This window comes from Hyalella azteca, unplaced genomic scaffold, assembly GCF_000764305.2.
Source record: "Hyalella azteca isolate HAZT.00-mixed unplaced genomic scaffold, Hazt_2.0.2 contig2815, whole genome shotgun sequence".
Classification (NCBI taxonomy): Eukaryota; Metazoa; Arthropoda; class Malacostraca; order Amphipoda; family Hyalellidae; genus Hyalella; species Hyalella azteca.
This window is the reverse complement of record NW_025933076.1, coordinates 26,206-52,400: the sequence shown is the minus strand read 5'-3', so window position 1 is coordinate 52,400 and position 26,195 is coordinate 26,206. Positions and strand designations below refer to the sequence as shown.

At 39.3% G+C, this 26,195-nt stretch overlaps 1 protein-coding gene across 2 annotated transcripts in view; it reads right to left on the bottom strand.

The window, feature by feature from the left end:
* Positions 1 to 26,195, bottom strand: part of LOC108679308 (zinc finger A20 and AN1 domain-containing stress-associated protein 9) — a 44,963-nt gene that overhangs the window by 6,808 nt on the left and 11,960 nt on the right. Inside the window, exon 2 of one of the 2 annotated variants that reach the window (XM_018167906.2) lies at positions 22,660 to 22,964. The gene's annotated coding sequence lies outside the window, so the exon portion shown is untranslated. Of the gene's footprint in view, positions 1 to 21,430; positions 21,738 to 22,659; positions 22,965 to 26,195 lie in introns of those variants that run through there. The other variant, XM_018167905.1, reaches the window with a different exon arrangement.

Sequence of the window (26,195 nt, the reverse complement as noted above, 5' to 3'; positions counted from 1 at the left end):
AAATACGAATCGCACTTGAAATTTAATATCAACCTTATGTTAATCATGATAATGCTCTCTAGCATGATGCATTTAAATTTCATTTGAATGAGACCGCGGCGATGAGAACAGCACCAACGAGCGTCCCACACGGGAGGTCAAAGAAGCACAGAAGAGGGAAGGGGAAGACCGCGCGCGTCTCAGCGAAGCTGGCGAAGCGTGTTTGCGTCACGCTTTTTGCCAAACGTGGAAATTTTGCTCAAAGATGCACGATCAACAGGAAAGGGTATATATGGCGTGGCTTCTCGCAAGCGCACGCTTTACACCAGTGGTTCCCAAAGTGGGCGATATCGCCCCTTTTGGGCGGTGGAAAGATCTGAGGGGGGCGGTGAGGAAGAAAGGGGCAGTAGGGGGGGCGGCAGTCCGCGAAGTCGTAGTCAGGAGTTCGTACGTTTGTTTGACGATTTTTACACAACACATGCAGCAGATGACTCCGAATCGAATAAATTTTCACGAGCTAAAAATCACCGTTTGGTAGTTAGGAATTTATAGTCAAAATTTCGTTCGAATCTGTTCAGTAGTTTGGAAGAAATTCTTTGATCACTGCGAATATCGGTACATATCGCCATATAACTCCCGAATGAAGGTGAAATTTAAAAAATTTTCACGAGCTAAACATCGTCGTTAGGTCCTAAAGAATGCGTGTTCCTTGTGCAAAGGGCTGATAGGATAGCCAGGGATTTAATTAACATTGCGGCACAAATTCTTTCAAGTTTTATCGAGCTACTTTCATTCGTTTGGGAGATATTCCTTGGTCACTAAATTTTTAAGATTGGCCGTGAGACCGGCAGCGAGACCGGCCACGAGTCCGGCCGTAAATTTGTCCGAGCCGTCTTGAATTTCTAATGCTGAAAGAGTTAAAACTGAAAAAATATATATCGGTTTGCTAAATGGGGTTCTATTTGTGAAATACACATTTGTATTTAACCTTATTATTTTAAAATTGCTGCGTACTAAATATCAAGAAAGAAGCGTTTGTTTTCATATGTGTGTCAGGGGCTGAGGGGAGGGGGGCGCCATGGATTCACTGGGGAACCAAAGGAGACGCCAGCCTGAAAAAGGTTGGGAACCTCTGATTTACACCAACGGAAAATTGCAATGCTGCCTCAACCAAGCGAACGTTTCAAACAAAACTGATACGCACTCTCAGCAGTCACAAGCAGTTTACTTTCAGAATGCAAAAAAAGTATAGCTCTATTGAGCCTAGAATGTTTTACGGAGACAGGATCGGCCAGGGAGAGAAGATTCATCAAATATTGTAAGTGAAACTCGCGGTTAATAAAGCACGAATCTGCACAGCAGCTATTTCATCACGCAGGAATTCGATCCATCACGGCTCTCTTAATTCACTTCCACATACACTCATGACAAATAATTCACGGAGCCTAAGTATACTTGAAACACGCTTTGAAATAGTGAAATTTTTCTTAGTACAACAAGAATTTTCTTGTCATTTATTGAGAAAATTTCTTGTCTCATAAATATTTGAACTACAACTAACGGTGATAACATTTTCCAACCGTAAAATTACTTAATTTGCTTGGCAAAAAGTAGCTGCAGAGCAAATTACAATAAAACATGGGAATCAAACAAAAATTTCAATTCTTTATAAATTTTGCGCGCGACAAGCAATGAAAATAAGTAATGCATACTACGAGACCAGCTTATAAGTGAACGAGATCATAAGACCAGCCTATAAGTGAACGAGATCATAAGACCACCACCCAGCGTCCAATGACGATACCAATGATAAGAAGAACTGGCCCCGTTGCACGTGAGAGCAAAAAGATAACAGGAAGTTGCCAGCGCGTGCACGAGACCACAGCATGCACGTGACCGCACGTATCTACAAGACGCAAACTGAGAGTTCGTGGAGGGAGNCAACGAGAGCACAGCATGCACGTGACCGCACGTATCTACAAGACGCAAACTGAGAGCTCGTGGAGGGCGGGTGGAAGTGATGGAAGTTCTCCACAATAAAGTGAACCAAAGAGATGGAGAGAACGTAACCATAGTGATGCGAATTACTTTCAAGCGCTACAAAAGCTGGTGCAGAATCAAGTCATCAAGTGACAAAACGGTAATGCTTCATGAATTAATTGAAGCTCAACGATTACGAAATTGGCCGGAAAAACTACTAAGCACTGTTCTGCAGTAAAGGCAGAAGATAATATGAAAATTACGACATGAAGTGGTCGTTTGCTGTTGCACACTATCTATAAAGGATATAAATTCAGTTAACATTCAGGATGCACAGAGATCATTAAATACTCTTGAAAACCATCAGTTTAGACACAGTTTAAAAATTTCAGTTTAGGCAAACACTAACATACTCCCGAAATATTGTTTACTTATCAACGATACAAAAATACGACTATCGATGTAAATAATTCAACTCTGGTTCGGTTTATCGAATAACATCCTAATGATCCATACAATTCAAGCGCATTAGGACGACCGATGTCTTGTGAGGAGGCCGCCCCCAGGCGGTGATATATCTCATTATATTTTCACTTTCAATCGATTATTCGCTGATGTACGTGATACTTTCTATAAGTAATTGGGTCATACCAAGCAGCGACACGTACACTGACCTATACGTTCACACACGCACTTTCACTTCTGCCGTGAATGCAATCTGACGTAACTTGCCGTTACTTGCGCTAGTCCGGCTTCTGATACACGGAAATGAAACCAGCATCTCACGTTGATTACACACGCTCGATCAGAAGCGCAACGTTTTTCATCAAGTTTTCATTAATCGTTTTCTAAACCAATGTAACTATTCTTGATAACAGGTCCTGTACATCAGAAGAAGAAAAATCCGTCCCACTTTAATCCGTCCCACTTAAGACCAAACGCATAAAATTCTGAATGTGAAAACATTGATAGCCCAAAAACCTGTTTGGAGATCTGGGTCAGCTCACGCAACTAGGAAGAGATGCACGCGAGTAAAAACAAGTTCAAAATGACCTGGGAATCTGTTTAAACACGATTTTTATTCATTGTGTGATATAGGTAAGTTCGAGCGTCAGAGCTCTGAAGGATAAATCGCTCGATATTAAAATCATTCAATAATCAGAGACAAGTTGATATTAGCATTCAAACTAGAATGACTGCAACACATGATCGTCATTTCACATTTAAAGATCCTAAATGTAATAAGTGATCATTTGTTCATGCGATTATTAAGACAATTCTACTTAGAAACCTACATAAATAATAATACATAAATAAATCGGGAATAAATAGCATCGGTCCACTAAGTTAAGAAGAATTGATAATAGTAGCCTGGAGTACGTGGGTTACTTCGAAGCTTAGAACACAGAGGGTAATGACTGCATGCTGAGGCAAATGGAAACTAGTTATCATGAGCCACCGAGAAAAACCTGATGGCCCAGTGACCCGGACGGTTGGAGGAGTTTCCCTATCAGAAGACGAGAGAGAAAGTGCAGCGGTAGCCGCGGCAACTCTCGCTCAGCCACGGATGGATAATTGCGGTGGCAAGGCTGAACGAAGGCTTTAACTGCTGAAGTTGTCACCGGCAAGTAAAAGTGTTGAGACGAATGCAAGAAGTATTAACAGTGTTGCTCATTCCGAGCAATGGAAGGTTTTGTCAAAAAAATGAAACATAGTTGTAACACGAATTTAGTTCAGCAGCAGCACGTCAATAACTCTAAATTTGTGTAAAAAATTACAAAATGGTTCAATGAAACATAAGGAAAATTCACACTCAGTGAATTTGATCAACAACAATTTAACAATAATTGCAATGCCGTTAAGAAGTAGATAGAAAATCAACCAAATTAATTAAGTAACTTACAGCATGAAATTAATGAAAAATAAGCTTAGCCATATGGTGATGAAAGCTCAATGGCAAATTGGACACAAACTGTACGAAAAATTTCGCGAAGGAAGCTAGACCTGCTCAAACGTCATAGCAATGAGACAGTTACAAACCTGAACGAACACCATATTTGCAACAATATACAAAATTTAAATCTAAGAATTTATTGAAGTTATGTGAGCTTCGCAAAGAAATCAGGAATGGGATGAATTTCATAAACGGGCTTGTCGGTTGCAGAGGACACTTGTACGTGGCGGCCCGTGACCCTTGCTAGAAGCCACTTAGAATCAAGTGATCCATATCGCGGGCCAAGTTCGTGCAAGACAAAGAATGAGAAAAAAAAACGTCTGAAAATGTCGAGTTACATTCGCCGTAAATGCCACAAGTAGTCATGAACTAGAAAGTGGGTAGTGCTTCTCGGGGACTAGCTAGACTATTAATTAAATATTTGAATAATTGCCCCTGGATTGCCATAATATTTTATAACCCCAACAAGTTTTTCCTGATGGTCGGTCAAGATTTATAGCCGAAATGATCCTGGTGATACTAGTTTTGAACATCGAATGACAAATTTCCCTACCACAAAGGAAATTTCATTATCAAAGCCATTCATTATCACAGTTTACAATTCTTGTGCAGAAATCGTCACAGAATAAAGATCATACAAGGCTAGATCTTTACAATTCAGTTATCTTTACGATATCGCGACAGCATCGGAAGTTACAAGCTTGACTGTACATCAAGGGGCGGATAATCAAAGTTCCACGTTGATCGTTGCTGCTACGTTAAAGAATTACTCGTATTTCATACCTGTGAAAAACGAATGTAACTAAAAGCATTATAAGCTCATGGATGATCGAAACCTGGAAAATTTTGGTCATGTGACCCAGGCTCATTCGCAATCAAACCTTGTAGAGCAGGTGATGGGATGTCCTGTTGGCGCCAGCTGCGCACAACTGGCGACCCTAATAGGAAGTGATATCTTATCCAGGAGGCACTGGCGTCAAATGAAGCACAATTCTTAAAGCTTGGCTTCAGCGGAGAAGTGGGACTGGAAGCTAATAAACCTCAATCCGTGCGATGATTGCATCAATTTCCGACTTCATATATACTACATGTTTTGAACAACTTTTTTCGTGCAAAATGTTTCGAAGGAAAACATAAATTTATTTGCCATTCATGAAGGTATAGGTCCGAATGAAATTTATTGCTAGGCTTGTTTTCAAATAAAAACTGGTGCAAAGGAGTAGAGCAGACTAATCAATATAAGCGTACTTTTGATGCACAAAAGATATACATTGAAAGACATTCCTTAGGATTCAAACGAACAAGAGGTTCATTTCATATAACTTATTTCATTCACCACTAAGAATAGGAGCTGAAAGTAGAGATGAGGCTGATCTATTTTGGAGAGCAGGGGATCTAAAACTGGCTGCGCTCCGCATCCCAAATTAGCCACACAAACTGGCACATTTCACGCGAAGCCCACCAAGTTGGCAACACAAACTTTCGGGAGTGAAAATTACCAATACTCAACGAATTCATACATAGATAACTATTAGTAACATATGAGCGTCGTATAACGCATTAATAAAATACAGCGCCAACTGCAGCACCTTCTAAGAAAAGAAAAAAATAAAGGAATATACAATTGTCATCAACAGAAATTGATCTTACTTAATTTTTTACGTAAAAAAATGCGTTTGAAATAAAACTATATGCAGCATGCCTAATGTTGAATTTGTTATTGCTTGTATCGCTCGATTATTTTTTATTCTTGTTGCTGCCAAATAGAAAATTTTTCAAGAGGCACGCGTCAGTTGAATGTCAAGGACTGCACGATGTTAGACCAACTGAAGATCTCTTCCCTGTTCGATGCCTAACAGTAGCAAATAATTGCTTATAATAAGATAAACAACGGTCTGTCAAATTCAAGTATTGCATACTCACTGAAATTCCAATTATAGATAATAATTATCTCAGTGCGAGCTTCAATGGTAAATTGAACGAAACAGTTTAATTTGCCATTAAACACATGGAACTAGCGAGCTTGCAAGCTCCTTCATGCAGACTACCGCGGGAATAACAGCTCGCCGCTCGTGGCCCCGTGACCCTATACCGTGAACATGGCACCCGCAGCCTGACATTGACCTATTCTCGACAAGTCGAGCTCTGATCGTCGCAAGGTTGAACCTTTTTTTCTGTGGGACCCCACCCTCGCCTGTTCTCGTGTCTCAAGTTCCAGTTGTTGCTGCCCCTTGCAAGCCCGTATTGTGTCCCTATCTCACATTCCTGAAGGTAATCTGGAAATCATGTGGTTCTGTAGTAAGATTACCGTTTTATAAGAAAAGATAATCTAAAAATTTTTGTAGTGATGCCAATCGGGAGCTATACGCAACTTAAATGTTGAGCGTTATACACATACTAAGAAGATATCAAGGCATATCAGACTAAGCGGGACACATTAAGAATTACTTTTCCATTCAAATTATTACTCAGCAGTCAGCAAGTCAAAAAACATCTACAATGTGATGCTCATGTGCATCATAGGTTATGTACGAGTCAAATTACATAACGATGTGACATTTACGAGGCGGTATGTCATTGCCAGCTGAAAGAGAAAGTGTAAGGCTAAACAACGATGTGAAAGGAGTTCAAGATTCGGCTCAGAATGCGATTGGTATGACAAATAAAAGAAACTTTCACTACTGAGAATTGTATTTTATCGTCATGGAACGGAAGAGACAAGGTCAACAAATGTTTTCACACATGCAACAACATTCGTATTCAACCATCTAATACTCACGTATTCGAAACAATTTACTTTAATTTCATGTAGTTGAGATAGGAGAGTGCAGTGAGCGCCAGGTTTCTAGTCTCCCAGCGGCGCGACGAGCGAGTGGGTGTGATGACGAGAGCGTTCGAGCCACACGAGAAGTGAGCGTGACAATACAAGCGACCAGACAATGTAAGAAGTGTTCTCGGCCAGAGCAACAAATGCGCAGCTCGCTGCTCACTACACAATGACTGACCCACTTATGTTGTGAGGGCTTGCCTCACGGTGCATGGAAAATAAAAGTTAAATACAGACTATAGTTCAGTCACTTATAAGACCGAGATTCAATTCTTTAAAGAAGTGAATATTCTAGAAAGTTTATAGTAATTATCTGTGGCAAAAAAAGTTTCAATGTAATGCTAATTTAAAATTTCATTCGGAATTACATTATTAATAAGTTTGAAGATACAAGTAGGAAAAATGTAGGTCGAGGATTCTAGATGTTGCAAAAGTGTAGTACAATGAAAGCGACTTCAAATGATGAATCTTTCAACTAAGTAAGCAGTGAAATTTCAACTCTCATGAACACGCTTCGAATCTGCACTTAGCAATTCACGAATGCATTAAATTGATTAAAGCTGTTCTCAAAAGTGTGCAATAATCCCTACCGAGACTCAACAAAGAGCGAGTGATTCATGCTCACATTGAATGATTTTACCCGCACGGCATCGTACTCTTATGTACGGAAATTTCCTGCATTTAACGCTCAATGAAAAAAACATTACGATATAAATTTTATTGAAAAATAAATTACCTGAATTTTCGTATCACTTAAGTTTTAAAGATGACATTGGACAAATGACGGCTCCTATTACCAATACATTTAGTCGACTTTTGAAGCTCCGTTCAACTCGCTGAAGCATATTGACGCATATGTTGGCGATAGCTTGGCGTATATTGTTCTTCAGAGGTAGGATCCTTGGACAGTCATTGTGAACAATTAAGATAACCCCATAACAAATCACACTTCAGCCAAATCGGGGGTTCGGACCGAACAAAAATGGTCACCTCTCAAGCAAATGAGGCGCTCTGCAAAATGATGTCTCAGAGGTACGCCTCGAAAGCAAACGCACGCTGCTCACTTGTCCAATGCATAATGGCAATTGACTAGGCGGGACGCAAAACTTCATGACCTCGCCTTTCATATAAAATACTCCCTGCCCTTTTCCTACAACATCTGGCCGCTTGGTGCTAGATACTTAACAGAAAATTTCCGTAAATCACCCCTATACATTCTTGTTAGATAGAAGAGACGACAATTAAACGAGGCCGGTTTTTATGCCTGAACAAAGTGATGACCGAGGACGGCCGTGCATTATAGAGAAGGCTCGGAAGACAGCGGTGCGACACGCACATCAGACCGTGAGAGAAAACATACTGATGAGGTAAACAGGTAATCCAAACTTTATCTTCAAGTGAACAAATATTAGGCTCAAAGTTCGCTGACAACACTACCGTACAATGATAATTCGAACAGTTTTCATCGGCGACTTTTGTTGCATTATTGCATCAAGACGAATCTGAACAAAAACTAACCAATGATTGAGTGAGAAATGACAGGGTAATTTCAGGTCAGAACAAGAAAATAATATAACACCCACCACATTGTCTCAACTAGGGGATTTTTTTACAAAGCTCACTAAACAGTATTATACAGGTGCCATACATATATACTTACTGTACTGACAAACTACAGCGTCATATATATTTAAGTTTTAGTTAGAGAATTACTGCCTAAATCGTCGGATTCTCAACAATGATTGTGACAACTTGGCAGTCGCGCGATTGAAATCTGGACAATTGAAACGCAAAAAATACGTGAGAATCATAAATACACGAGAGTAGCGATTTCATTTTAAGAACCTGACCTTAGCCTACTATACAGAGGTGATTGCAGCGTAAGCGATGGCGGCATACTTGACCCAATAGCACGGCAACAGCAGCCGCGGCTGCCTTCAGTTAAAGCAAGCCAAGGTCTCCCGTCCTGCCTCTCTTTGACGCCACAAGTGGCCAATCGCAATCGAGATTTATACTCTTCTTCAAGTCAATCGCTTCAATGTTCACTATTTTATGAGCAACAAGTTCAAACGTGAGGATAACGTGAGTCAAACATACTCAAAAATGAACTTCATGTGCTGCGCAAATTACTCGTTAACAAATTTCATATCTAAGGCAGTAAGAGTTTGGGAAGGAGTTACTTTCTGAGAATTATAAAATGTTTCACTTATCATCTACAAAGACCTCTATCTGGAATCGGACGCACTGACTATCTTGTTGTAACCCACAATTGTAATGACAATGGCAACTAAGTTACCATTACCTAAAGAGAAATAACCGTGAATTTACAACCTGGAATTTCCATGAAAAGTTTTACCGATTTCCGCGTAGGACGACTACTCGCTTCAAAGAGATTATATGTAACATGCATATTTCATTGAAAGTACAATTTTATATCAGCTATGAAAGGCTACAATCGTGTAAAGGTAACTAGAAGTTATGCCCTGCAAACTTGTCGAGTCTTGAAATTGTTGAGTGAGCAAACGTAAGTTGAGCAAGACGTGCAACAGAAAGTGAGCGAAAGTGCGAACACGCAGCGGTCCGTGTCAATCGAAAGTAGCTCTGGGACGCCTTCTGCAGGCAACAGTCCTTACGCAATGAAGCGCATAAGCACTTATATACAGGAGACATACATCGTGTTCGAAACCATAGGGCGATTATAGATGAACTCGCCAACTCAAGAACTGTTTCCACCACGCAGAGAAGATTCACAACCTGAATTTAACGTTCAGTTCATGATCATTCTTATGGCCCATCCAGCATTAATTCGTTGAAAATTGGAATAAATATTGAGCGCGAGCTATATTTCCCGCGTGGAAATCTTGTTATGACAATGAGGCCAATAGATTATAATTCACCAGATACGAATTCATCAGGACAATGAGTCATGATTGACCTAAAATGATGCAAGAACGGCCAAATAAATTGAATTTACATACGGGTTAAAGCACATTGACGTAAATCTATTGATGTTCTAAAAAGCTGATAGCAATAAATCTTTAATTACGATTGTATTCAGCACATCATCGTAGAATAAGATAAAATCCCAAGACTCGGAGATCCAGAGGAGAGCGTCGGCAGCCTCGTCAGTAAGCGATCAATAGAAGCAGCAACGTCTGCTCGCGCTTCACCTTACTCGAAACTAGTAGACTTGTGGTCCCACAACTATGATCAGCGAGTTGCAAGGCAGTGAAGCAGCAACGTCTGCTCGCGCTTCACCTCACTCGAAACTAGTAGACTTGTGGTCCCACAACTATGATCAGCGAGTTGCAAGGCAGTGAAGCAGCAACGTCTGCTCGCGCTTCACCTCACTCGAAACTAGTAGACTTGTGGTCCCACAACTATGATCAGCAAGTTGCAAGGCAGTGAAGCAGCAACGTCTGCACGCGCGTCACCTCACTCGTATCTGGTAGTCTACAGTTCCATTTTATCAGTTTGAATCACACCAGGTAGGCCCTCATCAATGAGATGCGAGGCAATGCAGCACTAACATTTTATACCGAGACAAAGACCAACCACGGAACACAAGCACACAGGACTGACTTCATGAAGACAGTCCAGTGAGATGACACGCTTTATAACACTTGTAACAGTCACATTTTGCATATCCACTTGATTCAAACAAGTTATGATATTGACTCAATGGTTTTTAAAATATTAAAGGTAACACAATCAGACAGAACTCTGAAAACTCATACTTCAACTTTTGATCAGTTTTAGCATTCAAAGTTTCCAAGGCAGAGATAGTCGCAATAAATACTTCTAACTACGATTGCAAATAGCAATTGCGTTAAAACTATTGGATGAAGCTGCAGGTTGGACAGCATTTGACACGTTACAAGATCTAGGCTCGGAGCAGAAGATGCATTTTGTAGGTAACCAATCAGAGGATAAACAGCCGATGTAATGCTTTCTACAATCAAATTTTTTGCAGGATATCACAACTCAATAGCACAATAAACCTCATAGCATCGAACGCGAGAAAAATAGCATCGAACAGCTATCCTCAACTTTGTTTAGCATAGTAACGCCCATTAAATTACATTATACATACAAACTACAGGCAGTGACATCTGTGATTTGCACCAATGATCTCTGCGTACGTCAAGCAACAAACGTTGACGGCTTAACGCTCACAACGTACGTCACAGGATGTAGTTTCGTTCCGTATGACGTCATATGAGAGGCCACGTCACCAGAGCAGCTCACGGCGATTAGAGCCTCACTACCAAAAATCAAAGAAGTCATGCGATTTCTTAGGAATATTGACAGTTGTATTTAGATAAAGGCGCAATAAATTAGGTCCAAATGTTGTGCAGAGTTAAATATCTGCAGGCGTGCATCATTTTCGACACCAAATTTATCAGAGATTATTCCAAGGGAGAAATAGACCGGACTGCATGGCAGGCTGAGCGGAGCCAAGTAATTATACCCTACGTCGAAAATACGATGAGTCACTCAAATCAAAGAGCTGAGCAAGGAAATATCTCCAGAAAGGTTACTGTAATCCAGAATTCAAGATAACGCTCATATCTCGAGTTAAATGGCAGTCTTGCCATGACGCAGTCATGACGTCCCGCCAATGGCAGCACGCCACGTCATAAACCGTCGCCAATGGTAGACCGCCACGTCATAAACCGATGGCTCCGCCCAGTCTATGCGAAGTTGCAAGAATTGCTTGCTGTGTTTATTTATAGCCGCATGCCCGGGTTGACAAGCAGGCAAACTTCGAAGAAATTCATCAAAACGCCGTTATTTATGAGATTATTTGTTTATTGGTATATCCGAAAAAACATTTACTTGTATGGGCACAACCGAAAAATAATTTGCTTCATAGATTCTCGAATCCCACACATAAATGCAGTTGTCCGACATTAGTAATTGGCTTATACGTCTACAGCTCAGTCAAAACTCTATACGCCTACAGCTCAGTCAAAACTCTATACGTCTACAGCTCAGTCAAAACTCTATACGTCTTCAGCTCAGTCAAAACACGATCATATTCAGTTTCTAGACGAGTTACAGTTCCAAAGATTATTAAGGTAGTAAATTTATAGATCCGCAAATTAATAGAAATTAAGACCATAATCAGACACTAACTCGCATTATGAGGCTGCGTCTGGCTATACTAACACGGCAGTGACAGTGAGCGAGTCACTTTCAAGTGAACAAAGAGCTCAATTTCATGACTGCAACGAACATGAGTTCTGCACAACAATTTACAAAAAATCCCGAACCTCGTGAATTCAATAACGATCGAAATCATAATTACTATAAGCTTCATCTTGCGATAATATAGAACAATCGTTTATTCCATTATTGGAAGGAAAAGGAATAGATGAAAGGAGAAGTGTATGATGTCTCAGAGGAGAAATGTAGAAAAAGGAAAAAAATCAGAGAAATACATTTATAGAAAAGGCCACAATAATTGAAATTGGAGCCAATATAAAATATTTACAAGATCTGGTCATAAATATAGATCACACGTGGCCTAATAAATAGTTTTTCATGGGAGCTTGAATTGAATCGTGAAATCTCGTAAATCGTGAAATCTCTGGTTTACGTTTAAGGCGGGGATTTTGAACCAAAAAATCCAAATGTAAAAATGAGATAAAAGAACAAAAAGGAATAAAATACAGAAATAAAACACTTAAAATGCAAGATAAAAAAATATTATCAAGAAAGCCCGAGGGCAAATGAGCACACTGTATGGAGGCAAACGTGGGCGATGCCAACCTCGACTTCAAGGCCACTCCCACAGTGGCAGCAGCAGCTGATCTACCACAGCAACACGAGGGAGAGAATAGAGCAGCAACGCGCTCACAAGGTGCAGAGGAGGGAGGTGTTTAAAAAGAGCGAGAACGATCAACGGAGAGAGTAACGAGAGAGAGAGAGAAATGAAAGGGGAGGGAGGGAGAGCGTCGCGTCTGGTTAAAGTTGCTCTCCCACAATAGCAGATACTATGCCAGTGTCAGACGCTGGCACTTGACGAGCGTGCGTTCTCGCACGAGCAGCAGCAGCAGCAGCAGCAGCGGCAAGCATCGATTGCAGTCGTAACGTGTCCACGCATCTCATGGATCTCTCCACACTCCGCCTTCAGAAGTTCAGCTTTGGCCCAAGTCATCATGCCTTCGAATCATCAAGCATCAGCCACGTGGTTAAGCATCAGCATACCACGGTCAAGCATCAGCATCACCACGGTCAAAGCATCAGCTTGACCGTGGACTGAGAAGTCCTAAACTCATCACATGGAGTCACAGCTCCCTGGCGCGCTCTAGACTAAAACACGTGCTGAGAATTAAAGGCGGAAGTGAACAATGAGGTGGGTAGACACAACGAAAGAATGCATCCGCCTCAGCATACGTTTTAGAGTTGATCGATGACGAGGTCTCACGGAATACGTGCATGTGAAATCCTAATCCATCGTTTCGAGCGATTATGACGACATACCGATCACGAATCATAGTACAAGCATACTTTTTTGCCGATTCTTAATTGGTGAGACTGATTTCAGTTCAACAATTTTGAAAATATATCTCAAGTCCATTGATACATAGCTTGAGAGTCTAAATATTGAAGGGGTACAGAAACAATTGCATATCAATTGACACATTTCATATTGCAGTGCATTCCTACTGAAGTTAAGCCTAAATTAGGGCAAAGAATTCACCTTTACTTGACAAAGTTTATGAATGAGGTGTTCAGGTGTTCTTTCGTACATAATTTTTATTATTCAAGGATTTTTCGTATCGCCAGGATTCTTCGTATCGTATTCTGTCAAGTTCCATCACCTTAAAATGTCTTGTCAAAAAGTTGTCACAAGTGCCTCGAGTGTGAGTTGTGTGATCTTCACTGTCTTGGAACAACCGCCGAACAACAAACTTTCTGCTTGTAATTCACGCGGCATAGCATGCTTCCATACACGTGATCAATTAAATTTTCATAAGGCAGTGCAAAGCAATTTTCGTTCTTCGATTGTAAAATTTTTTTAGTTTAGCTGGGAACAGAAAAATTAAAAAATAAAATAATCATCGAACAATTTAAGTTCTAAAGGCACATCAATCAATTTTTATAATGAATATTTTCGACAAATAATCGACATTTTAAGCTCTTTCGAGGCTGATCCCAACAACTGGTATATTTGTGTTTCTGCGTTGTTCAACTCGCATCGAAACAAACAACAAACATTACTCGAAAACGAGTCTGTTTTACTGCTTTCTTCTTTCATCATCGACCACTCTATTAGAATAATCATTTAGTCATAACTGAGAGAAGGCGAAAAGTGTCTAGTATTTGAATGCATGGCTACCAAAGCGCCGCAAGCAATTGACGTGGTGGGCAGGTAGCACGAGCAGCGTGGTAACGGTCCTTCAGTGCTACTGCTGCTTCCTCCTTCACAGTTCGAGGCTCAGAATAGCAGCAGCTCAGGCGTCACAGTCGATTTTCATCACTTCAATGTAACGTTATACAAACCCACACGTACAGGCAGTGATAGCGCTTGCTAGCTACAGGCTGTTCGACTACACGATACGCGCTTCCCGAATACGCTATACGCTATATGCACTTGCGCTAATCCGCTATACGCTATGCCCTTCCGAAAATACGCTATACGCTACGCACTAACGCAAACACGCTATGCACTAACGCAAATACGCTATGCACTAACGCAAATACACTATACGCTATGCACTTAGGCAATACGCTATACTCTTCCCAAAGTAACCGCTAACTGCGTGGCCATAAACATAACATTAGTAAAAATATCAATATTTTCGGAGACGACCGCTGGAGATTTTATAAAACTTTATCAATGGCTTAAAGAAAATACTACTGTCAAAAATGATAAAAGGAATGCGGAAGAACTAGCAAATTTCGCGAAGTTGCGCACGAAATATTGTGAGGCTTATAAGGACGAAAATTATTAACAACTTCCCATATTAAGTGGGAATATTTTAATTTTTTTAATAGAAAGAAAAATATAAACATTTCGGATGAAGATTCCGAGTATTGGATAGTTCATTTCATATTAGCATTATTCTCTATTAGTTATATGAAACCTCAATAGATGAATTCGTAAAGGCCGTCTCACGTAACAACTGAACGATTAGAATTCAACACAAATCTGGGGGGGAAAATTCGCCGACTTCCCAATTTTTGCGCATGCAAGCATGTGTATGAATCAGTTCTCTGACGCTATGGCAAATAGATAAAACACAGAGATACAGAATTTAAATCAAGAGGGTAGCATGAATGCTATAACCCCGAAAACAGTGGTGTATAAAGGGGAAATGGGTTTGTGTACTACGATGCCATAAAAGCAATTAGAATCTTACCAGCAAGAGCGGCACAATTGGAATACAAAATACGCCAGCGAAGGCATAATAGCTACACAATGCACGTTTTACCTGCCGTTCTCACATAAAAGCACGGCAGGACCAGGAACCGGATTCTCAAAAATTCTCACCATGATATTCAGTGGTGAAATTTCTCTAATTTCAATTCAACTGAAGCCTAAAAGTAACGACTAGGTTATTGATCTGCCATATTTACATCAGTAGGATGAAAATTGATTATTGGGTTGAATAATACTTGACGTACTGTAATAGTATAGATTATTTCTCAAAAATGGAGCCTCGGGGCTCGAGATGAACGCGTGACTGCAGGAAGCGCAGCAGTCAGGCAACCAAAAGGGACGGCGATGGTCTGGCATTTCCTCCACATCGGGCCCGAACCTTTAACAAACGCGTCGTCAAGTTGGCCAGTTCGCTCAACCTTCTCGCTCCTATGTGAATTCCAAGCGGTGAGACTTAGCATACCATTTTTTGTAGCGTTATTCATGCATTCCTGACTAAATCATAAAATCAAATATAATAACTGCGTGAACGGAATAAACAAAGGAAACAATATAGAATAAAACTCAGTGAGAACAAAATTTGAATCCAAGAGTAAAAATCCTTCGACAGCTTTCAACGGTCGCTTGATGAAGACATTTTTTTCACTCATGCACATACGAAACGTTACTGTCACTCATCTAATATATTCAGGAGCGAGATGCATCTCGCGATTAGCAAACAAATTAAAAGCAGCAGCGCTGCACGATCACTGAGCATTTCTCAACACAAGCTGCTAAATACGATCGACCGAAGCTCCCGACAGATTCTGAACGTGACGTGTTGGAGCAACCCACTTCAATGATGAGGAAAGAAGCGAGCTTGTAAAAAATTGCACGTTCTCCATGTAGAGACTACCTAAGCAAGGCTGGGATGAAGATCGGGGTAGAAAGAAGAGCGTCGGGGCAACGTCCGACGTAACCTATCAGGCAGCGGCATCCCCTGAATGCGACACCAAACAGCTGCGCTCTACCAGGGATCATTGCCTCATCGAACGACGCCAAGCAATCGAAATTCATCAGCCAGGGATAGTTATACGCAGCCACTAGAATTTAATCCTAACCAGGCGTACGTCACGTACACCCACTCTTAACCGTAAACTAATATCCGTTCGATATGATGAATCCTTAACCTTTCATTGGTGTTTATGCGCAAAAATACTATCAGTCAATAGAATCGCGTGCAATTGCGAGCTCTGTTGCATTTTAAATTTTCTAAAAAAAATCGAACCCCAACTGATCGGAGGCTGGGAGAACCTTGCACAAAGTTGTGCGACAAAGGTCACAGCAGACTCACAAATCATAACTAGGTCTCCGTTGAACCAAATCAACAGGTGCAAGTACACAGCGGGCACAAATACGAAACGATGAAAATTTGATTCCAAGGACACGCGATTAAAATGTTAGTATCGAGTGTGAGGTACAACATAAAATATATGTCATTATTTAAGCCCAATGCTAGTAGGTTGCGCAATTGGGAGAGAAATGAAATTCAGAAATACTCGCTAGTTTTTCAACAAACAAGTACAGACGAACATACCAAGTTAAATCGATAGACATAACGTCAACGAACGCCACACACGGACGCAGGGAAAAAAGCACACTCCACTGCCGCATCCCGGCAGCATGGGAGCTACACAGCTCAGTTACGCAGCCATGCATATATACACAATACAAACTACAGGATGCAAGGCTAAAAAACCAATGGCATGACAATTCCGGCAACATAACATACTCGTAGCCAGATCAACATTCCCATACACCGTTTTAACAACAAAGAAATTATATAATAGCTACATCCAGACACAAAAAAAATACCGTTAAGAAACAACATGTTCCAGCTGAATGCTGGTGGCTTATTTTTAAAATTTGGCCATCGTTAGCATGTCCGGCAAATGTTTTGCTGCGCAGATCGTAACCTTAGAAGCTCAACAATTACCTAATCAGGTTGAAGCACAGCGATAACAGCAACGTGAACGCTTACAGTTTATGGGCATAAAATTTGAAAATTGTTCAAAGAATTCGTCATAAATACGAGATAAAAAAGAACTTTTAGCAGGATAAACTATAGGTAAGGAAAATCAAAACGAGTATAAATTAAATTTGTTCACATTCAAGTGAACAAATAGATTAAGTGAAATGATAAAGAAACTAATATTATACCATACTAAAGAAGGACACAAATATTTTAGCAAAATGAGTGTTATTGTCTTGCAAGATGAATAAACAATGTGAGGCATAAACTCGCCTTCAATGAATGAATCATGCCGCAGTAGAACAATAATTATGGACAAGATCGCGGCAACGTTCAGTCTATCAATGCACTTTAAAAATTCGAAAACATTTCAAATAGAACAAAGATGGTCTCGAGTTACTTGCACGACTCTAAAAAATGTCATATGCCTTTAATAAAAGTTTCTAACCGTCTAGACTTCATTTTCAATTTTAAATGTTATTCGGGCAGAAGTACCGCAGATGAATACTGTCGATAAAAACATGACAACATACAGTTTTTGAGGGAAGAGAAAAACATTTGACCAGTATTGAAAAGATTGAATGCATCAGGTGTGCAAGTTCGTGCCAACATGCACACCTGCGATCACTTCAGACGCGCGACTTTTTGTTTGTGACGGTACGGTACTCGATCAATAACCCTTCATGACAAACAATAATCCAAATTTTTTACACTGGTGCACAATTGTAACCGTTACACTACTGAAAAGGTACATTTAATTGACCATTTAATACGAAACGCATTGATGACGGCTAATGTGTCAGACGACAAAGAAACAAAAATATCATTAATTATGTCACAAAAATTTAAATGAATGTAAATCGAGAGTTATATTTCTAACAATATGTTTACTGCATTGAAAAACGCAACAAGAATGCAGTAAAATATGCATAACTGGTATGTACAACAATGAAGGATGCAGGCCATGTCTACCATAAACAATTTACTATGAGGAAAAAATGCGGCAAAAAATCGTTTCAAGCTTTAAATTCAGCAGGTATATATATATGGCGCAGACATTGCTCGTCCTTGTAAAACAAGTATTTTCTACTCTTTTTAATATAATCATTAATTTTTGTGAATATGATCGTCCAGTGATTATTCGGGATACAAACGAAATTCGTGGGATCTAAATGATTGCAACTAAAAAAATTCGCTCGTTTTCTAAACACGAAATTCTTCAAATTCACGGTACGGTATTCACTAGGCAATATATAAATTTCAGTGACTATAAAGGACATATCTCAATCCCTATGAGACAGCAAAGTTTTCATCGAATCAGAAAACTGTCATAGACCTGCCCAATTTTTTTTCATGTCATTTTCAGGAAAAAAACATTGACGCATGAGAGAAATACAGTCATACGACACGCAGTTATACGGCCAAGAAGACAAGCAGTATAATCTCAAACAAGGAATAGAAGAACAAGGCGTTCACCAGGCGCGCGTCGCACATTCGCAATTAATTTGGGTCTTTTTTAGCAGCTATATCACGCAATAAGAAGTCATTTGACAGTGAGCATCGAGACCCAGCGGTCAAGCAATACGATGCTCCTAAATGAGAAGTGAATAATTCAAAACAAACAGAAATGAGAAATTAAATTCACACAGTTAACTGTATGAAATTTCTAGGAGGAGGGTTTAACTGAGCTTCTGTATTTCTATATAATATAGAAACATCTCAAATTCATGCCCACGACAGTTTTCTACTTATCTCCATTACTTTAAACTTATAAATTATGTATAAATATAACTGTCACGCCGCTAAGATTTTAAAACCCTTTCGCAGTCAAGTGAATCGTGCAGCGTGCTACTAAGAATTGGTCAAAACACGCATTCAGTAATATCATCGAGGTTGACACAGTTTCCAACAAGAGCGCCTCTTATGAACGCGACGCCGCCACTATAGTTCTAGATCTAGAGCAGCACGTGATCGAGAAGAGCGGGTAAAACAGAATATTGTTTCATGATGAAATTCATTCATAAAAATGTAAAAAATGGGTAATACGGCAAGATATTACAAGACAGGCGCTCGTCCCCGAGAACCTCAAGTTTAGAAACGATTTTTTTTTTGTAGGAAATGACCATTAAAGTAGACTAAAGCACGTATGTAAGTATCAGCTTTTATATAAATTAATACGTTATTCAACACATCCTCTTTCAAAACTAGCCAATACCCCTCGCACAGTAAAAATGGATATTCATCATACTTGATTCGCTATTGATATGTATGAAATGAACAAAGAGGGATACTATTTGAGAAAGTAGAGCAATCGATAAGGCGCGCAATAGCATTCTACGTCGCCAGGCTCAGACTCGACCACCTCTTGAATCAGCAGCAAACGCAGCTCGTTCAGAGGCGCTTGTCGAGACTACAAGAAACCAATTGCGCGTAATCATGGCTGCGTATTGCGTTGGTCAGCGTTGGTGAATAGTTATGCACGTAACAAAAATAAAAATAAAATAATCATACCAATACTGCGCATGAACTATCGGCTCATGAGTACCTATGTAAATATAATAAATGTACTTTCATGAGGAATAGAAGAATATATTGGAGACAAATTTTGCCTCTCAAATCATAGATTGGATGATTCTGGAGATAAGTAATTTCCTACCACAGCAGCATTTGGCCATGATAAGCAGCATACTTTATCAAGGTATGACTCGACAAATTGTTCGCTGAAGAAGTACGAATTAGAGATATCAAAGCAAGACCACGTGATAACTATATAACTATGGTCAAATTCACAACAGAAATTTAAATCCTCACCTACGCAACAAACGCTCAACAGTTCGCTTGACGAATTATTGTCTTTCAAACTGACAAGAGCGGCCAAGTTTGTTGCAATTTATTATACTCGACAAATTTCACACAATTGAGCCTGCATAAAGTAAATTTGTAGGCAAACCTTGCAAAAGAGTAACATGGTGAAAATTTTAAAAGCAAAACAAGCTTAGCACTTGGCATACCTCCAATAAGGTAATTGGAAATGCCAACCAATTAGGCTTAGTCTGGAGAAGCATCACACTTATCATGGCAGGTCGTTCAAGTTTCAACAATGCAGAGCGCAGTCAAAGACGAGGTTAATTCCACCGCGTGACGCGCTGTTCTATTTGGAGAGGCTTTAATTTCGGCTAACAACAATATTAAAAAATCTCGCACGCGCAAAAAATTTAGTATACGCTTGCATTGATTTAATAGCCCTGACATAGAAAAATTTTCACTAATGTTGAGACAGAATTACACATGACCTTGATGAAGCAGGAGGCCCACTTGGAAAAATCATAAGAGAATTTCAAGCGGCAAAGTCTCAGTGTTTGAGAGAAGCGCATAATGGAGGCACGTGAGCAGCAGGTTAATTAGAGGAGCCTTGCACAAAAGCTCGCAAGCCACCACGACTTGGCACACGCACACAGAACCTTGGCACCTCAAGAGGTAAGGCAAGAGCGGCCAAGAGATATCCAAGACCTACCCTCGATTTGCCAACAAATCCTCGATTTACCTTGTAAAACTACTCACAATTTCTTTGGCAATATAAAAGATCACGCTCACGAACCTGCTCGTCGCGATAAATGAAATAATTATTAAGAAATATCATTAAGAAATAAAATGCAAAAATGACCGAACTTATCCTATTTACGAGCGTGCACTCATTGTCATTTTTGATGTCTCACAGTGCATTCATTGTCATTTCAAAAATAAAAATTTGAACTTGCTTTCGTGACATTTGATCAAGTCAACTTTAGCGCAAAAAAACTGGTCACGAGTTTGAATTGAAAAAAAAAACTCTTCATCACAGAACGCTGCAAAGAATTGTAACGAATCGTATATCCATAATCGAATTGCTACACTAAGCAATCAATCGCTCAAAATACGCACTGGATCAATAGAAATTCTTAATATCAGTCGACTCGAATTTCGTCTCAATGTTGAACTGAGTAATTTTGTCAGAATTATACACACAAAGTAGCTGCCAGTTTTTCGTTCATATTCATGACGCGTACACAGGCTGCATCTCGCTAGGCCGCACACACCGCAATTAATAACAAGCGGAAACTTTAATCAACTACTAGCTACAACTTATAAAAACATTGATATTTAAACGAATTCAAAAATTATCACATGATCTTCAGAAAATACGAACTTGCAACCAGACATTGACAACTCTGAATAAGAGTAGCGACATAGCTCATATAATTTGCTAAGTCAGCAACCCGACCTGTATTTCAAAGCGCTAGTACTCACAGAAAAAGAAGTGTTCTTGAGTTGACGACGGACAGACGAGATGAGCAGCAGTTTGACGATTCTGGTAAACCGGTTGATGTAGAATTCAAACACTGCCTAAAAGATACACTTATTCACAGCACTAGAGGCACGGCCTCAAACACCTCAATAATCACTGTAATTGAACTGGCACTCATAAAGAAACTTTAAATGTAATTGTAAATCACTATTTTTTATAATTACATCCGCAAACAGTGCATTCTTTGACACTTTATTTCTGCCAAGATAGTAACTTCCTAGAAAGGCTTTCAACTTAGCATCGAAATCTGCACAAAAAAAGGCACGCATGTTATCACTTAAATTTCAATGATAATTATAATTTAATTGAACGCAAGCCACCACGACTTGGCACACGCACACAGAACCTTGGCACCTCAAGAGGTAAGGCAAGAGCGGCCAAGAGATATCCAAGACCTACCCTCGATTTGCCAACAAATCCTCGATTTACCTTGTAAAACTACTCACAATTTCTTTGGCAATATAAAAGATCACGCTCACGAACCTGCTCGTCGCGATAAATGAAATAATTATTAAGAAATATCATTAAGAAATAAAATGCAAAAATGACCGAACTTATCCTATTTACGAGCGTGCACTCATTGTCATTTTTGATGTCTCACAGTGCATTCATTGTCATTTCAAAAATAAAAATTTGAACTTGCTTTCGTGACATTTGATCAAGTCAACTTTAGCGCAAAAAAACTGGTCACGAGTTTGAATTGAAAAAAAAAACTCTTCATCACAGAACGCTGCAAAGAATTGTAACGAATCGTATATCCATAATCGAATTGCTACACTAAGCAATCAATCGCTCAAAATACGCACTGGATCAATAGAAATTCTTAATATCAGTCGACTCGAATTTCGTCTCAATGTTGAACTGAGTAATTTTGTCAGAATTATACACACAAAGTAGCTGCCAGTTTTTCGTTCATATTCATGACGCGTACACAGGCTGCATCTCGCTAGGCCGCACACACCGCAATTAATAACAAGCGGAAACTTTAATCAACTACTAGCTACAACTTATAAAAACATTGATATTTAAACGAATTCAAAAATTATCACATGATCTTCAGAAAATACGAACTTGCAACCAGACATTGACAACTCTGAATAAGAGTAGCGACATAGCTCATATAATTTGCTAAGTCAGCAACCCGACCGGTATTTCAAGGCATTATACTCACAGAAAAAGAAGTGTTCTTGAGTTGACGACGGACAGACGAGATGAGCAGCAGTTTGACGATTCTGGTAAACCGGTTGATGTAGAATTCAAACACTGCCTAAAAGATACACTTATTCACAGCACTAGAGGCACGGCCTCAAACACCTCAATAATCACTGTAATTGAACTGGCACTCATAAAGAAACTTTAAATGTAATTGTAAATCACTATTTTTTATAATTACATCCGCAAACAGTGCATTCTTTGACACTTTATTTCTGCCAAGATAGTAACTTCCTAGAAAGGCTTTCAACTTAGCATCGAAATCTGCACAAAAAAAGGCACGCATGTTATCACTTCAATTTCAATGATAATTATAATTTAATTACTTTAATTTTTAATTGAAGATTCGCTTTGTAATAAGAAAATCTAAGTTCCAAGAAAATGTACACATAGAGAAAAGAGCGTCTATGTGAGATTAATGACTTGATGCCTGCAATGCGAATAGAAAATATGCAATGCGAACAGGTTTGAGAAGGACGCGTCAGGCTCTAGGAATAATCGAAACAATTGCAAGATAATTACAAGTTTGTACAGTTTCAGACACAGAAACGCAAGTTAAAAGTACACAATGATTGTATGCTTGTAATGCACGACATGCAATTATGTAGCAGTCACATAACAGTTGGACTCTTAACAAGGATGAAATTTTAGACAAATGATTGTGCTTAGCTGGGAAATTGTTATCATTTATACTCAAGCACTGTGTGTGGATAAAGGCTGTAGTCTTTATGGCATCTTTGCGACAAAGAGGAAAAAAAAGTTTTTTCCTGAACGATATTCTGTATGGTACACTCATTTTACTTAATTTTACACATGAAGATATTCTCTCCTCCCCTACAAGGAAAAAAACAAAAATGATTTGTAAACAAACTACATTAAGCTAAAATAATTTAGGCTCAACTGTAAGCCTGCACTGAGTCCAAGAGAATTTCAAGATAGTACATACCGTAGATAAAATGAAATTTGATGAAGACTTATGTAATGTAATGATTTCAAACAGTAATTTTGCATTGATACATAATAATATATAAATTAAATTTCATTCCCGAGGAGCTTGGTTTTGAATCAAAAACCAAGCAACAAGATAAAAACATTCAGAAATGAGTAAGATGTAGGAAGAACAGGTTCCAAATTCTTAGACAAGCCTATAGAAAGAGTATATTTGTTCAAGATTGAGCCACAAAACTATCCAAGATTAGCACTATCTTCTGTTTAAGTTGCTTCTTCTATATATACTTGCTATAGGAACAGAGATTATTAACCCAATAAATCAAATGAGAACCATGGTTGATACTAAGCATTAATGGGAATGATGCATTAACATTAAATCTTTTAATACTTTTTCTTCATGTCTTTGTATCTTGTTCATAGAACTGATACACAGAGAGATGTATGAACCTTTAATGTCCAGCTTGATCTAAGCTCACCCATTAATGGCTTCAGGATTGCACAAATGCCTCACATATGAGAGCAAAGTAAATGAAAACCTAACATGTACATGAAGTGAGCTGTGAGCACATGGATTGATAAATGCTGTGATTGCTAGCTTTGTTCACACAAGATTACTTTTATTAAAAAGTTCTACTTATTCTTCAACTTTTAACTTCATTTCTTCTGCATTTTTGACATACCAATGATCAAAGAGGCAGAATAAATATCACAAAATAGATTGAATTGTGACTAATAAATCAGCAGCATGTGTTTATGAAAATCTCCCAAGGTAGCTAAGCTATGTCATGAAATATTCAAGTAATACATTATCAACTTCAGAAGTAAGTTTCGAAATAATAGTTATTTATTTAACAATAAAGAAAAATTGCACTATATAGATCCACACAAAATTAACAAAAGAAATATTCAATACCCAAATTCATTTTACTTCCTTTGCCTCATGTCAGATACAATTCGAAAGTTGTTGATGTAAAAGCTAACGTCAAATTTGGTTGGACAGTTGCTGCAATTTCACAATCTTAGATGAATTTAAATATTCATTTTAGAATCACCACAAAAATCACAGATATAGGTAATCTCCTGAAACCGCAGCACATTTGAAAGACGTAAGAGAAGTGAAGAAACGAGAACGGCAATAGGAAGTATGCTGCATCAGCAATATAATGAAGGCTAGGAGGAGAAGAGTCAGCTATATAATAGGGGTTTTGTGGGGGACTCCCACTACTTCTCAAGCTTTGCGCTTACACCAACACAGTTGCACTCATCATATATAAACGTTCCTATTCCTTTACACTGCATCGTAACATTCTGCACCACGTTGAAGAAAATATGTAAAAATAAAGTACAAGAGTGTCATTGGATGGTACAGCTGAGCTAACAAATGAACGTAAGAGGCAGCGTCGCACATGCTCACTTCACCAGCGCAGGAAAGCAACTGCCTCGGAGTATTCCCATCCAAGTCTCTACACCTGCTATTTTACGGAGAACTGATATGACGTCATGCGCATGCTCAAACTCCCTAACAAATCACGATTCATGCCAAAAAAATCCCGGTAATACCAGTCTATAGATTAATCAAACAGCGGTAAACACGTTAGTGTAACACATCATTTACATGCAATAGTTAACATATAATCAGCGTAGACTTTAATCATGAGTCATCTATTGACAAGGACCAAGTGTGTATCTGAAGCAGCTTGTTATCAACTGAAGGATATGATAATTGCTAGTACGTTTGTAATCAACAGTCGGTGTCGTGAGCAAGAGGGAAAGAATATTCGCGTCGACACAAGGAAATCCGTATGACGACGAAGGCAGCAGCTTCACGCGTAAGCCACATGGTGAGCGGAGGTTGTCAGTAGCTGCCATCCCGCATGGACGGTTGGGTAAAGCCCCAAGCTCATACGATCGATAAGCCATGCCACGCTGCAATTCAACAAGTGCGTTAGGCAATACTTTCAAAATGACGTGCTTCTGTAGCATAAAAATAATATATAAGGTCTCGTTACAAAAGTACGAACGAAAAATCGGCTGCGCAGCAACTAAAAACGAACGGCAGAAAAAAATTTGTACTCTTTGTATACTAAAATCAGATGGTTACGTAATTACATCTGACAAAAGCCCCGCGTAACGTGAGAAATGGGTTTATAAAAACAATAATTCGCCGGAAAATGAGAAATTTGGGTGATGTTTTACAGAAATATACGCCCTTATACTATACAGTCCATGATCTACTTACAAAGAATGAGAGTACACATAAGAAACATTCACGGAAACGTTTGACTTTTTTTCAACGAACCTAGGCGCCGGAATGAGTCAACTCAGTACAGGGAAAAAAAAGGACACGGACTTGGAAGCGGCATTCCAAAGCCGTCGGAAAGGAACAACGGCCATAGCCCTAACTAAGCCCATAGCAGAGATGATAAAAGCGATCACTGGTGAATAAAGGTAGACCCTGTCGCAGTGCACTAGTAAGTGATGAACTAGTGTGGTAACATAACATTATTTGAAGCCGACTATTTTTCATTACAGGCCTACATACTC